Source organism: Crinia signifera, chromosome 19 (genome assembly GCF_055691185.1).
Source record: "Crinia signifera chromosome 19, ASM5569118v1, whole genome shotgun sequence".
NCBI lineage: Eukaryota > Metazoa > Chordata > Amphibia > Anura > Myobatrachidae > Crinia > Crinia signifera.
This window is the reverse complement of record NC_139226.1, coordinates 22160397-22167193: the sequence shown is the minus strand read 5'-3', so window position 1 is coordinate 22167193 and position 6797 is coordinate 22160397. Positions and strand designations below refer to the sequence as shown.

The window sequence follows — 6797 nt, the reverse complement described above, 5'->3', positions numbered from 1 at the left end:
AGCCCTGCTCCCAGCATCTGGGGGGCAGGCGGCTGATGTCACAGGAAGTCAGCTGCCAGCCTAGTTCACGGACCAGGACGCTGCAAGTCTAAGTCAGTAGAGAATGACTTAGGTTTGCAAGCACTAGAGAAATCATTGGATAGTCGGCGATCATCGAATGATTTCGGGCCCACACGCAACCATGCTAATTGATGTTTATGCAAAACATCCATTCGCATTGCGGCGGGAATATCCGCTGGGCGGCAGAGGGCGCTCATTTAAAGCGGTGTTAAAAGTCTCGCTTAGCAGCAAACTACCGCTGCTTATTGAGTCAACCAGAATGACCACACTATATCTTTATCTATGGTATGTACACTGTTCCTATTACATTTATTATGTTATTTATGTTATAATTCTGTTCATAGGGGAAGAGGCGTCATGACGACCCTTATGGATAATATGACAATAAATCATCCTTTGGAGAATAGGACATTATACAACATGACGATGGATTATTACGACACGTATGTTTTACAGTTTGTTATCTAATTATTTTGTAGTGCTCCTGTTCAGATGGCTGCTGTTAGATACAGTATAGGCAAATGAAATCATTATTTGTGCTGTGATGACACTTTGTGCAGCATTGTTAATTCGATTTTTCTAAGTAAAATACACTAATACAGTACAATACAGTAAACTAATATGCAGTAATACACTAATACAGTACACAAATACAATACACTAATACAGTACACCAATACAGTACATTAATATACAGTAGTAAACTAATACAGTACACCAATACAATAAACGAATACAGTACATCATTACAGTACACTAATATACAGTAGAACACTAATACAATACACCAATGCAATACACTAATACAGTACATCAATACAGTACATTAATATACAGTAGTAAACTAATACAGTACACCAATGCAATAAACAAATACAGTACATTATTACAGTACTCTAATATACAGTAGAACACTAATACAGTACACCAAGGCAATACACTAATACAGTACATCAATACAGTGCATTAATATACAGTAGTACACTAATACAATACACCAATACAATAAATTAATACAGTACATCAATACAGTAGACTAATATACAGTAGTACACCAATACAGTGCAACCTCCTCCGTTAAGGCCCCTCCTCTCTGTGTCACCGCCATGCAGTGCAATAGAGTGTGAGAACTAGAGGACTCAGACTCTATTGCGCATTCTCAAACCTTATACAGTACAAAATACAGCACACCAATACAGTACACTAATGCAGAAAAAAAAAAAAAAAACACTGAACCAATGCAATACACCATTACAGTAAACTAATACAATACAACAATGCAATACACTATTACAGTACACTAATACAGCACAACAATGCAATACACCATTATAGTACACTAATACAGTACAACAATGCAATACACTATTACAATACAAATACAGTAAAACAATGCAATACGCTATTACAGTACACTAATGCAGTACAACAATGCAATACACTATTACAGTACAACAATGCAATACTCTGATATAAAACATAATAGAGCACAGGCTGCTTGTGAATGTTTCTGTGCATTTTTACCTTTTCATTCTCCGGAATAATATTGGCATGATACAGAAGCGGACACAGAAGCACCCTCTCTACTAGTCTATGTACTAAGCCAGTGGTTCCCAAACTGTGTGCCGTGGCTCCATGGGGTGCCTCGGGACACTTGCACGGGTGCCACGGGTTGGTGGTCCAGCCCCAATTCAAATTATTTATGGTCAATTATTTATGGACAAAACCAGTGCTGGTGGCTGCCAATCATAAACTGTGTCTACAAATAGAAGCAAATACTGATTTTTATTACAAAACTGAACCCAAGCATCACATCTAAACACAATCAACTTAATTTTATACATTACACCAGGGGTTTCCAAACCTTTTTGAATCACGGCACCCTAGCCTATCAGAATTTTTTCGCGGCACCCCTAGGCCCAAAAACAATGAATTAGATTGGGTTTATATGCGATTCTTAGGGTCAGTTATGTGCTAATGGGCAGGATTTAATTCTGTTTGTACACATTTTATGATTGGCAGCCTCCAGCACTGGTTTTACCCAGAAATAATTAACCATAAATAAATTGAATTGGTCCTGGACCACCAACCTGGGGCACCCCTGCAAGTGTCCCGAGGCACCCCAGGGAGCCACGGCACACAGTTTGGGAACCACTGCATTACACACATTATTTATAATTTATCTATATTTTTGTTTTTGGCCTAGGGGTGCCTTCAAAAAAAATCTGATAATCTAGGTAATCTAGGGTGCTGTTGTGGTGTGTATGGGGAAGGCCTTTAGGCTGTACCCACCCTTCGTAGTATCGGTGCCAGGAGACAATAGGCTTTCCTCCATATATGGAATCCCCTCCAGATATTCCATGACCGTGCTGATAGGAATACAATTCAGAATTAATGAGATTCTACTATTCAACGCTGAGAGGGTTGAGTGAGGGAAATTACAGGTGGCCGTGACTTTCACCGCCTGGGTAAATGTTCATCATCGGCCAAAGCCTCAGCCACCCAGTTTTCACCTATGTAGCACTCATGCGCTCAGGTGTTTGATCAAGGGGCTCACACATCAGTGTGCAGTCCCCAGGCTGGGGCTCAGGGGGTGGGGGGGAAGACAGACAAACACAAAGTTACTCACACCAGAGTTCTTGTCATCGTGCTTGACCTCACCTATAGGGGAAACACAACATCCCTATAACAGTTCCTAACACAGTGCTGACTAACCTGCACTGCTCCATGCTTGTCCACGGCTGCTCCGCCGGGTTACTTGGAGCCGCAGCTTCGGGACAGGAGTAAGTAACCCCCTGTCCCTCCACTGCGCTCAGGCACCCTCTCACACTGTGATTCATAAAAGATTGGAAACCCCTGTACTAAGCCTTGATAAGTGATACAGTAGAGAGTGACAAAGTACCTATCACACCCTGTACGTTACCTTGTAATTTGTTTTTTGTTTTACGTACTGCAGACACTTTGTGGTGCCTTATAATTAAACAAACTACTACTACTACTACCTAACTGCCAAGTTGCAGGGTATTTTTAGAAAAATGATAGGAGCTGGTTGTCTTGTATCTTTATCTCCCTTAACTTTATCTTCCTCCAATGCTCAGTACATACACCCCGTACTCAGTGACGTCATGTGGGTGATCGTGGGTTGCGGGCAGCACCTGTATATCACACGCCAAGGGTAAAATGCAACATTACAAGCAGCATGTGGCTCCTGTCACAATACTTGCCTAAGATTCCCATAAGTCATGCCATCTTCATGCGTGCACTAAGCCATCTACTATCACCCCCTAGAAACACTCTCCTTACGTTCAATATGCTCCTTGCTAAATGCTCTTCAAATTACACATGCAACTCTACATGGACACAATCAGGATGCAAATGAGGTGTGACTTACTGTAGTAGCATGCCCAATATCAAAATATTGCTCCACTTCATCTGATATTGGCAGTGCGTGTGGCTCTGAGTCAGGCCCTGTATCTCCATAGTTCACATTTAGTGGGCTTTAGAGAGCTGAGACAATGATAGAGCCGAGATGTTGATGATGATGATGATGATGATGAATATTTCAATTCATTATGCTCTGTGGTTTTGGCATTAGGAAAGTAAATTAGTATTATTTAGAACCTCACATTGTTATTGTCACTGTTAGCTACACCAAAATACTCAGCCTCGGTGCCTAGTACACTGTACTTTAAGTTATCTAGAGATTTTCTTTTCTTTTTTTTTTGTGTTCTAATTAAAATTGATTCAACTATAATTATTGCAAAAAAAATAGATAAAAATAAATAAAAACAGCAAATATCATGTAAATTTAGGTAACCCAAAAAACAAAATGTAGATATAAAATACAAATTTTCAAACATGGGAAGATCCATACTGGGTTTTGGTTGTGTTCAGATGTCGATTACTAGAACTGAACCACACATCTCTATATGTAACTAAGGGAGTCCACTCGTACATTCATGCTCAATCCCCGATCCCACGTCCTACCGTTCCACCATCTGGGTGTGTTGATCGGCAAGCATCGTTGATATTGTCAGGGATATTTAGCATGTTAAAATGCCGCAAGTATGCAATCTCCAAAGGGACAGGGAATAGGGATTTAAGCATGTTTAATATCCCCAATCCGCTGATGTGTAGGTCAGGAGATCACACATAGTTGTTTGGGCACATTAGACAAAAAAATGTAGGAAAAAGTAGCAAGGAGGCATCTGGGTACTTATGTATCATCTGGACTCCCATGTTAAATGCACCCCATTATTTCATACTCCTACTATCCAACTACGCATGGAGTTGATTTTATATAGTGTGGCGAGCGCAGCGAGCCCCGCGAGGGGACACGGTCTCATAAGAAAACCAGGAGCCCAGATATTACATAAGTACCGGCATCGGTTCTACAAATTGCCACCATCTCTTAATCCAGTTTTAAGATTCCAATTTAAGGATATAGTAACAAAATGAAGGGATTTTAGTAGGAAAATGTAAGTAAAAAGGCGGGGTTGGTGGGTAAGAATCAAGCAACAGGATCTACATTTTCATTATTTAAATATTTTTAATTTGTATACACTTAAATTGGTTCATTTTATTTTCAGGGACCTTACTGAAGACACCTGGCTCAATTCAAATCTCACCTATGATTACACTGAATATGAGACAGAAGATGATGATACCTTAATAGATATGATGAGGGCAATGTCCATCATATGGTACAGTGTGACTTTAATATTGGGGACCGTAGGAAATGGTTTGGTCATCTGGATTGCCGGCTTTAAGATGAAGACAGTCAATGCCGTGTGGTTCCTAAACTTGGCTATCGCTGACTTTGTCACATGCATTTCTCTCCCCTTGCGTATACAGTATCTGAATGGGCTTTGTATTGGGAAATGTTTTTTGATAATTTTCTGTGTAAGGCTGGTATAACAATTCTCTTCATAAACATGTTGAGCAGTGTCTATTTCATGACCGTCATCAGCATTGACCGATTTGTCTCAGTTTTTTGGCCAATTTGGACCAAAACACACAGGACGCCCAGGTTGGCCACCATCATAGCTATACCGGTGTGGTTGCTTTGCCTACTTACTAGTGTCCCTCATCTGGTGTTTAACCATGGGCTTGAGGGTGTTACTGAGTGTTATCCCAAATATTATCCGTATATTGGAACTCATTTGGGAATGATGACAAATGCCATGTATATCACAAGAAACATCTGCATGTTCTCATTCCCTTTCATCATTATCTTGATATGTTATGGCTTAATTTTTGTCAAGATCAGAGGAATGCGAAAATCAAATCGTTCTCATAGACCCATTCGTGTTATCACTGCTGTCATAGTCTGCTTCTTCATCTGCTGGTTTCCATATAACACTTGGCCATTAATAACTCTAAATATAAAATATCAGCGAATTGATATTGTCATTACAGAAGTTTCTGTCTGCTTGGCCTACTTCAGCAGCTGCATCAACCCCTTGCTCTATGTGTTCTTCACTCATGATTTCAAGAAAAGTTTTATAATCTCCATACCAGCCGTGTTAGAAAATGCTTTAAATGAGGGGCCTGAGCTCAGCAATTTTGACAATCCCACGGCCACATTTCAAGCTTCAAGTTTGGATTCTTCATCATTATAAATATTTTCCTGCCTGGATACAATAAAATGTTGTATGGATATTGGTAAAAAATATGTAAATATGTTGCATATTACTTGCGGGGAATGAAAAAGTGAAGAGCGATTAAGTACCATCCAATCAGTTCATAACTGTCAATTTTTCAAAACAGGTAACATTGTATCAATTAATTTTAGCTATTTAAAACTTATTGCATTTGAAAAATGGTGCTCCAGCGACTAAGCTCTTAAAAGTCACTGTCACTGGGCTTTAAGCCATCTCACAATTGATAGGGCTTGCCCTCTGCCGGCATTTGGAGATAACATCAAATCCAAGTGTCGGTGTGCTGGATCTCTATAGCCTTTGAATGGGTTCAAGGTCAGATGACTTGAGCAACCATTAATATTGGCCGTAAACTAAGTCCTATCCAGACCAATGTGTACAGGAAGTTATTGATGCCGCACGGTTTTTGTCCAAATCAGTGGCGTAACTATAGCCCCGCAGCCCCCGCGGTGGCGGGGAGGCGCTGAGGGGCTGTGGGCGCCGATCTGCAGGGTTATAGTTACAACTATATTTAACAACCCCCCCCCCTTACCCCTCCGCATGTCGCCGCCAGCAACGCCGCATTCAGGGTCCCGACTCCCGGCCGCAGCGCAGATCTTGTCCTGGCTCCGTCTCCTCCTGCAGTACTTCTAATGAAAAATAACTATGAGAAAATGGCTGCCCCCTAACAGCAGACAGTTTTTTGGGATGCTAGAGGAGGCGCGGGCCTCCTCTAGCATCCTTAAAAACTGTCTGCTGTTAGGGGGCAGCAATTTTCTGAAGGTAATTATAGAACTGCAGGAGAAGACGGAGACGGCTGCGGGACCCTGAATGCGGCAGCAGCGATACGCGGAGGGGTAAGGGGGGTTTTAACTTAACTTGGGAAGGTGGGTGGGAGGGCTAGGGGGAGGGGGGCGGCGCTGCCGATATTGGCGGGGGGGTGCACAAATTCTAGCTACGCCGCTGGTCCAAATTGTAAGGCTATCCAGACCAACCCAGGTAGCTGGACCCAGTATAACTCTTTCATACTGATTTGCATTTGAGGTGAACCCAGCAATTACACAGGTTTTTACGGTGGTGTGAAAGGGGAATTATACT

At 41.5% G+C, this 6797-nt stretch overlaps 1 pseudogene across 1 annotated transcript; it reads left to right on the top strand.

The window, feature by feature from the left end:
• The first annotated feature begins 408 nt into the window (after window positions 1-408).
• LOC146041746 (formyl peptide receptor-related sequence 4-like) lies at window positions 409-6355 on the top strand (annotated as a pseudogene). The gene is made up of 2 exons (XR_014463573.1): window positions 409-503; window positions 4650-6355. The product of XR_014463573.1 is annotated as a formyl peptide receptor-related sequence 4-like (transcript).
• The last annotated feature ends 442 nt before the right edge of the window (window positions 6356-6797 follow it).